Source organism: Danio rerio, chromosome 13, assembly GCF_052040795.2.
Source record: "Danio rerio strain M-AB ecotype USA chromosome 13, GRCz13ab, whole genome shotgun sequence".
Taxonomy (NCBI): domain Eukaryota; kingdom Metazoa; phylum Chordata; class Actinopteri; order Cypriniformes; family Danionidae; genus Danio; species Danio rerio.
In genome coordinates, this window is record NC_141033.1 from 30,380,001 (window position 1) to 30,387,500 (window position 7,500).

At 45.0% G+C, this 7,500-nt stretch overlaps 11 non-coding genes across 11 annotated transcripts; all 11 read left to right on the forward strand.

Annotated features, from left to right (window-relative positions):
- The first annotated feature begins 384 nt into the window (after positions 1-384).
- On the forward strand, positions 385-456 carry trnap-agg (transfer RNA proline (anticodon AGG)). The gene has a single exon. It is a non-coding gene; the product is annotated as a tRNA-Pro (tRNA).
- A 97-nt stretch (positions 457-553) lies between these two features.
- On the forward strand, positions 554-625 carry trnaq-uug (transfer RNA glutamine (anticodon UUG)). The gene has a single exon. It is a non-coding gene; the product is annotated as a tRNA-Gln (tRNA).
- A 435-nt stretch (positions 626-1,060) lies between these two features.
- Positions 1,061-1,132, forward strand: trnap-ugg (transfer RNA proline (anticodon UGG)). Its single transcript has one exon. It is a non-coding gene; the product is annotated as a tRNA-Pro (tRNA).
- Positions 1,133-1,604: 472 nt separating this feature from the next.
- Positions 1,605-1,676, forward strand: trnaq-uug (transfer RNA glutamine (anticodon UUG)). The gene has a single exon. It is a non-coding gene; the product is annotated as a tRNA-Gln (tRNA).
- Positions 1,677-2,104: 428 nt separating this feature from the next.
- Positions 2,105-2,176, forward strand: trnap-ugg (transfer RNA proline (anticodon UGG)). The gene has a single exon. It is a non-coding gene; the product is annotated as a tRNA-Pro (tRNA).
- Positions 2,177-2,853: 677 nt separating this feature from the next.
- On the forward strand, positions 2,854-2,925 carry trnap-agg (transfer RNA proline (anticodon AGG)). The gene has a single exon. It is a non-coding gene; the product is annotated as a tRNA-Pro (tRNA).
- A 97-nt stretch (positions 2,926-3,022) lies between these two features.
- trnaq-uug (transfer RNA glutamine (anticodon UUG)) lies at positions 3,023-3,094 on the forward strand. Its single transcript has one exon. It is a non-coding gene; the product is annotated as a tRNA-Gln (tRNA).
- A 436-nt stretch (positions 3,095-3,530) lies between these two features.
- On the forward strand, positions 3,531-3,602 carry trnap-ugg (transfer RNA proline (anticodon UGG)). Its single transcript has one exon. It is a non-coding gene; the product is annotated as a tRNA-Pro (tRNA).
- A 1,566-nt stretch (positions 3,603-5,168) lies between these two features.
- On the forward strand, positions 5,169-5,240 carry trnaq-uug (transfer RNA glutamine (anticodon UUG)). The gene has a single exon. It is a non-coding gene; the product is annotated as a tRNA-Gln (tRNA).
- A 343-nt stretch (positions 5,241-5,583) lies between these two features.
- trnap-ugg (transfer RNA proline (anticodon UGG)) lies at positions 5,584-5,655 on the forward strand. Its single transcript has one exon. It is a non-coding gene; the product is annotated as a tRNA-Pro (tRNA).
- An 831-nt stretch (positions 5,656-6,486) lies between these two features.
- Positions 6,487-6,558, forward strand: trnaq-uug (transfer RNA glutamine (anticodon UUG)). Its single transcript has one exon. It is a non-coding gene; the product is annotated as a tRNA-Gln (tRNA).
- Positions 6,559-7,500: the final 942 nt, after the last annotated feature.

The following is a 7,500-nucleotide window of genomic DNA, read 5'->3' on the forward strand; positions in this document are numbered from 1 at the left end:
TCTTGCAGTGGCCCTTGGGTCAAGTGGTATGATTCTGGCTTTGGGTGCGAGAGTCCAATCGTCCAAATCCCGGACGATCCCTCGCTGCTGTCTTGTGTTTTACAGGGCATAATAGCTTTCATAAAAATGTCTTTTGAATACTTTCACTTTGTCAGCAGATAGTATCGCCACATAATATATTCCTTGCATATTTTCTAGTGGCTTGCTGGTCTAGGAGTATGAATCTTGCTCATGCCGCGAGAGCTCCCAGGTTCAAATGAATGGGTAAGCCCTTACAGTTGTCTGGTATTTTGTAAGGGCGTCGTGGGTCACCCAGAGGCCTTTTTCAGAGAATGCTGGTTTGTCTGCCGAAAGTGTTGCCATGTGAAGCTGCTGTTTTTCACTGGCTCGTTGGTCTAGGGGTATGATTCTCGCTTAGGGTGCGAGAGGTCCCGGGTTCAAATCCCGGACGAGCCCTTGCAACTCTCTTTGGTTTTGAGGGACATCATGGCTTTCACAAAGGCCAGTTTCAACGCTAGTGTGCAAGCATTAGATGTCAACTGAGGAAGGTCTTGGTTCCGTGGTGTAATGGTTAGCACTCTGGACTTTGAATCCAGTGATCCGAGTTCAAATCTCGGTGGAACCTTTTCCTTCTTTCCTTACAGCTTCAAATCAGTGAAATAAATGAATGAGACCAATTTTAATCACACCAATTAGTGAGTGGTTGTGATACTAGGTGCTGACATAGCTATTTGATGCTTTCACGATCCTCCTCCAACAACGACTTACATAATGTTATGTGTTTTTGCCATGCAGCTTAAATCTGTGAAATGGATAAGATCAATTTACCTCACTGAAGCTAGTGGACAAAAACAACAGCAATTTTAAGGCAAACAAGTGACTCAACTTGTCGTTCTAGGGCTGCGAATCTTGTTTTGGGCAGGAGAAGCCCCGGGTCCATCTGACGCACAAGCCGACTTCAACACTTGAGCTTCTGAAATTACGTTCTGACTCAATTTTTAAATAAAGAATTCTAACCATCTGCTGCTGCTGGTTACATGTGAAAATGTCAAGCTTTAGTGGCTCGTTGGTCTAGGGGTATGATTCTCGCTTTGGGTGCGAGAGGTCCCGGGTTCAAATCCCGGACGAGCCCTTGCAGGTGTCATGTGTTTTACAGGGCAATATGGCTTTCATAAAACCTTCTTTCGAAGAATTCCAGTTTGTCAGCAGTTAGTATCGCCACATATAACATTCCTTGCATATTGGCTAGTGGCTTGCTGGTCTAGGAGTATGAATCTTGCTCATGCCGCGAGAGCTCCCAGGTTCAAATGAATGGGTAAGCCCTTACAGTTGTCTGGTATTTTGTAAGGGCGTCGTGGGTCACCCAGAGGCCTTTTTCAGAGAATGCTGGTTTGTCTGCCGAAAGTGTTGCCATGTGAAGCTGCTGTTTTTCACTGGCTCGTTGGTCTAGGGGTATGATTCTCGCTTAGGGTGCGAGAGGTCCCGGGTTCAAATCCCGGACGATCCCTTGCAACTCTCTTTGGTTTTGAGGGACATCATGGCTTTCACAAAGGCCAGTTTCAACGCTAGTGTGCAAGCATTAGATGTCAACTGTGGAAGGTCTTGGTTCCGTGGTGTAATGGTTAGCACTCTGGACTTTGAATCCAGTGATCCGAGTTCAAATCTCGGTGGAACCTTTTCCTTCTTTCCTTACAGCTTCAAATCAGTGAAATAAATGAATGAGACCAATTTTAATCACACCAATTAGTGAGTGGTTGTGATACTAGGTGCTGACATAGCTATTTGATGCTATCACGATCCTCCTCCAACAACGACTTACATAATGTTATGTGTTTTTGCCATGCAGCTTAAATCTGTGAAATGGATAAGATCAATTTACCTCACTGAAGCTAGTGGACAAAAACAACAGCAATTTTAAGGTGACTCAACTTGTCGTTCTAGGGCTGCGAATCTTGTTTTGGGCAGGAGAAGCCCCGGGTCCATCTGACGCACAAGCCTGACTTCAACACTTGAGCTTCTGAAATTACGTTCTGACTCAATTTTTAAATAAAGAATTCTGACCATCTGCTGCTGCTGGTTCCATGTGAAAATGTCAAGCTTTAGTGGCTCGTTGGTCTAGGGGTATGATTCTCGCTTTGGGTGCGAGAGGTCCCGGGTTCAAATCCCGGACGAGCCCTTGCAGGTGTCATGTGTTTTACAGGGCAATATGGCTTTCATAAAACCTTCTTTCGAAGAATTCCAGTTTGTCAGCAGTTAGTATCGCCACATATAACATTCCTTGTCTGGTTGGTGGACTAGGAGTATGATCTTCGCTCATGCCGTGAGAGCTCCCAGGTTCAAATTTCAGTTGAGCCCTTACAGATATCTTCTTTTTTGTAAGGGTATTGTGGCTTACACAGAGGCCTTTTTCTGAGAATGCCGGTTTGTCAGCAGTTAGTGTTGTTATGTAAAGTTGCTGTCTTGCAGTGGCCCTTGGGTCAAGTGGTATGATTCTGGCTTTGGGTGCGAGAGTCCAATCGTCCAAATCCCGGACGATCCCTCGCTGCTGTCTTGTGTTTTACAGGGCATAATAGCTTTCATAAAAATGTCTTTTGAATACTTTCACTTTGTCAGCACATAGTATCGCCACATAATATATACATAATATATTCCTTGCATATTGGCTAGTGGCTTGCTGGTCTAGGAGTATGAATCTTGCTCATGCCGCGAGAGCTCCCAGGTTCAAATGAATGGGTAAGCCCTTACAGTTGTCTGGTATTTTGTAAGGGCGTCGTGGGTCACACAGAGGCCTTTTTCAGAGAATGCTGGTTTGTCTGCCGAAAGTGTTGCCATGTGAAGCTGCTGTTTTTCACTGGCTCGTTGGTCTAGGGGTATGATTCTCGCTTAGGGTGCGAGAGGTCCCGGGTTCAAATCCCGGACGAGCCCTACCAACTCTCTTTGGTTTTGAGGGACATCATGGCTTTCACAAAGGCCAGTTTCAACGCTAGTGTGCAAGCATTAGATGTCAACTGAGGAAGGTCTTGGTTCCATGGTGTAATGGTTAGCACTCTGGACTTTGAATCCAGTGATCCGAGTTCAAATCTCGGTGGAACCTTTTCCTTCTTTCCTTACAGCTTCAAATCAGTGAAATAAATGAATGAGACCAATTTTAATCACACCAATTAGTGAGTGGTTGTGATACTAGGTGCTGACATAGCTATTTGATGCTATCACGATCCTCCTCCAACAACGACTTACATAATGTTATGTGTTTTTGCCATGCAGCTTAAATCTGTGAAATGGATAAGATCAATTTACCTCACTGAAGCTAGTGGACAAAAACAACAGCAATTTTAAGGCAAACAAGTGACTCAACTTGTCGTTCTAGGGCTGCGAATCTTGTTTTGGGCAGGAGAAGCCCCGGGTCCATCTGACGCACAAGCCCGACTTCAACACTTGAGCTTCTGAAATTACGTTCTGACTCAATTTTTAAATAAAGAATTCTGACCATCTGCTGCTGCTGGTTCCATGTGAAAATGTCAAGCCTTAGTGGCTCGTTGGTCTAGGGGTATGATTCTCGCTTTGGGTGCGAGAGGTCCCGGGTTCAAATCCCGGACGAGCCCTTGCAGGTGTCATGTGTTTTACAGGGCAATATGGCTTTCATAAAACCTTCTTTCGAAGAATTCCAGTTTGTCAGCAGTTAGTATCGCCACATATAACATTCCTTGTCTGTTGGACTAGGAGTATGATCTTCGCTCATGCCGTGAGAGCTCCCAGGTTCAAATTTCAGTTGAGCCCTTACAGATATCTTCTGTTTTGTAAGGGTATTGTGGCTTACACAGAGGCCTTTTTCTGAGAATGCCGGTTTGTCAGCAGTTAGTGTTGTTATGTAAAGTTGCTGTCTTGCAGTGGCGCTTGGGTCAAGTGGTATGATTCTGGCTTTGGGTGCGAGAGTCCAATTGTCCAAATCCCGGACGATCCCTCGCTGCTGTCTTGTGTTTTACAGGGCATAATAGCTTTCATAAAAATGTCTTTTGAATACTTTCACTTTTTTAAGCAGATAGTATCGCCACATAATATATTCCTTGCATATTGGCTAGTGGCTTGCTGGTCTAGGAGTATGAATCTTGCTCATGCCGCGAGAGCTCCCAGGTTCGAATGAATGGGTAAGCCCTTACAGTTGTCTGGTATTTTGTAAGGGCGTCGTGGGTCACACAGAGGCCTTTTTCAGAGAATGCTGGTTTGTCTGCCGAAAGTGTTGCTATGTGAAGCAGCTGTTTTTCACTGGCTCGTTGGTCTAGGGGTATGATTCTCGCTTAGGGTGCGAGAGGCCCTGGGTTCAAATCCTGGATGAGCCCTTGCAGGTGTCATGTGTTTTACAGGGCAATATGGCTTTCATAAAACCTTCTTTCGAAGAATTCCAGTTTTTCAGCAGTTAGTATCGCCACATATAACATTCCTTGTCTGGTGGACTAGGAGTATGATCTTCGCTTATGCCGTGAGAGCTCCCAGGTTCAAATTTCAGTTGAGCCCTTACAGATATCTTCTGTTTTGTAAGGGTATTGTGGCTTACACAGAGGCCTTTTTCTGAGAATGCCGGTTTGTCAGCAGTTAGTGTTGTTATGTAAAGTTGCTGTCTTGCAGTGGCCCTTGGGTCAAGTGGTATGATTCTGGCTTTGGGTGCGAGAGTCCAATCGTCCAAATCCCGGACGATCCCTCGCTGCTGTCTTGTGTTTTACAGGGCATAATAGCTTTCATAAAAATGTCTTTTGAATACTTTCACTTTGTCAGCAGATAGTATCGCCACATAATATATTCCTTGCATATTGGCTAGTGGCTTGCTGGTCTAGGAGTATGAATCTTGCTCATGCCGCGAGAGCTCCCAGGTTCAAATGAATGGGTAAGCCCTTACAGTTGTCTGGTATTTTGTAAGGGCGTCGTGGGTCACCCAGAGGCCTTTTTCAGAGAATGCTGGTTTGTCTGCCGAAAGTGTTGCCATGTGAAGCTGCTGTTTTTCACTGGCTCGTTGGTCTAGGGGTATGATTCTCGCTTAGGGTGCGAGAGGTCCGGGGTTCAAATCCCAGACGAGCCCTTGCAACTCTCTCTGGTTTTGAGGGACATCATGGCTTTCACAAAGGCCAGTTTCAACGCTAGTGTGCAAGCATTAGATGTCAACTGAGGAAGGTCTTGGTTCCATGGTGTAATGGTTAGCACTCTGGACTTTGAATCCAGTGATCCGAGTTCAAATCTCGGTGGAACCTTTTCCTTCTTTCCTTACAGCTTCAAATCAGTGAAATAAATGAATGAGACCAATTTTAATCACACCAATTAGTGAGTGGTTGTGATACTAGGTGCTGACATAGCTAGAGATCAATTTACCTCACTGAAGCTAGTGGACAAAAACAACAGCAATTTTAAGGTGACTCAACTTGTCGTTCTAGGGCTGCGAATCTTGTTTTGGGCAGGAGAAGCCCCGGGTCCATCTGACGCACAAGCCCGACTTCAACACTTGAGCTTCTGAAATTACGTTCTGACTCAATTTTTAAATAAAGAATTCTAACCATCTGCTGCTGCTGGTTACATGTGAAAATGTCAAGCTTTAGTGGCTCGTTGGTCTAGGGGTATGATTCTTGCTTTGGGTGCGAGAGGTCCCGGGTTCAAATCCCGGACGAGCCCTTGCAGGTGTCATGTGTTTTACAGGGCAATATGGCTTTCATAAAACCTTCTTTCGAAGAATTCCAGTTTGTCAGCAGTTAGTATCGCCACATATAACATTCCTTGTCTGGTGGACTAGGAGTATGATCTTCGCTCATGCCGTGAGAGCTCCCAGGTTCAAATTTCAGTTGAGCCCTTACAGATATCTTCTCTTTTGTAAGGGTATTGTGGCTTACACAGAGGCCTTTTTCTGAGAATGCCGGTTTGTCAGCAGTTAGTGTTGTTATGTAAAGTTGCTGTCTTGCAGTGGCCCTTGGGTCAAGTGGTATGATTCTGGCTTTGGGTGCGAGAGTCCAATCGTCCAAATCCCGGACGATCCCTCGCTGCTGTCTTGTGTTTTACAGGGCATAATAGCTTTCATAAAAATGTCTTTTGAATACTTTCACTTTGTCAGCAGATAGTATCGCCACATAATATATTCCTTGCATATTGGCTAGTGGCTTGCTGGTCTAGGAGTATGAATCTTGCTCATGCCGCGAGAGCTCCCAGGTTCAAATGAATGGGTAAGCCCTTACAGTTGTCTGGTATTTTGTAAGGGCGTCGTGGGTCACCCAGAGGCCTTTTTCAGAGAATGCTGGTTTGTCTGCCGAAAGTGTTGCCATGTGAAGCTGCTGTTTTTCACTGGCTCGTTGGTCTAGGGGTATGATTCTCGCTTAGGGTGCGAGAGGTCCCGGGTTCAAATCCTGGACGAGCCCTTGCAACTCTCTTTGGTTTTGAGGGACATCATGGCTTTCACAAAGGCCAGTTTCAACGCTAGTGTGCAAGCATTAGATGTCAACTGAGGAAGGTCTTGGTTCGATGGTGTAATGGTTAGCACTCTGGACTTTGAATCCAGTGATCCGAGTTCAAATCTTGGTGGAACCTTTTCCTTCTTTCCTTACAGCTTCAAATCAGTGAAATAAATGAATGAGACCAATTTTAATCACACCAATTAGTGAGTGGTTGTGATACTAGGTGCTGACATAGCTATTTGATGCTATCACGATCCTCCTCCAACAACGACTTACATAATATTATGTGTTTTTGCCATGCAGCTTAAATCTGTGAAATGGATAAGATCAATTTACCTCACTGAAGCTAGTGGACAAAAACAACAGCAATTTTAAGGTGACTCAACTTGTCGTTCTAGGGCTGCGAATCTTGTTTTGGGCAGGAGAAGCCCCGGGTCCATCTGACGCACAAGCCCGACTTCAACACTTGAGCTTCTGAAATTACGTTCTGACTCAATTTTTAAATAAAGAATTCTAACCATCTGCTGCTGCTGGTTCCATGTGAAAATGTCAAACTTTAGTGGTCGTTGGTCTAGGGGTATGATTCTTGCTTTGGGTGCGAGAGGTCCCGGGTTCAAATCCTGGACGAGCCCTTGCAGGTGTCATGTGTTTTACAGGGCAATATGGCTTTCATAAAACCTTCTTTCGAAGAATTCCAGTTTGTCAGCAGTTAGTATCGCCACATATAACATTCCTTGTCTGGTGGACTAGGAGTATGATCTTCGCTCATGCCGTGAGAGCTCCCAGGTTCAAATTTCAGTTGAGCCCTTACAGATATCTTCTGTTTTGTAAGGGTATTGTGGCTTACACAGAGGCCTTTTTCTGAGAATGCCGGTTTGTCAGCAGTTAGTGTTGTTATGTAAAGTTGCTGTCTTGCAGTGGCCCTTGGGTCAAGTGGTATGATTCTGGCTTTGGGTGCGAGAGTCCAATCGTCCAAATCCCGGACGATCCCTCGCTGCTGTATTGTGTTTTACAGGGCATAATAGCTTTCATAAAAATGTCTTTTGAATACTTTCACTTTGTCAGCAGATAGTAT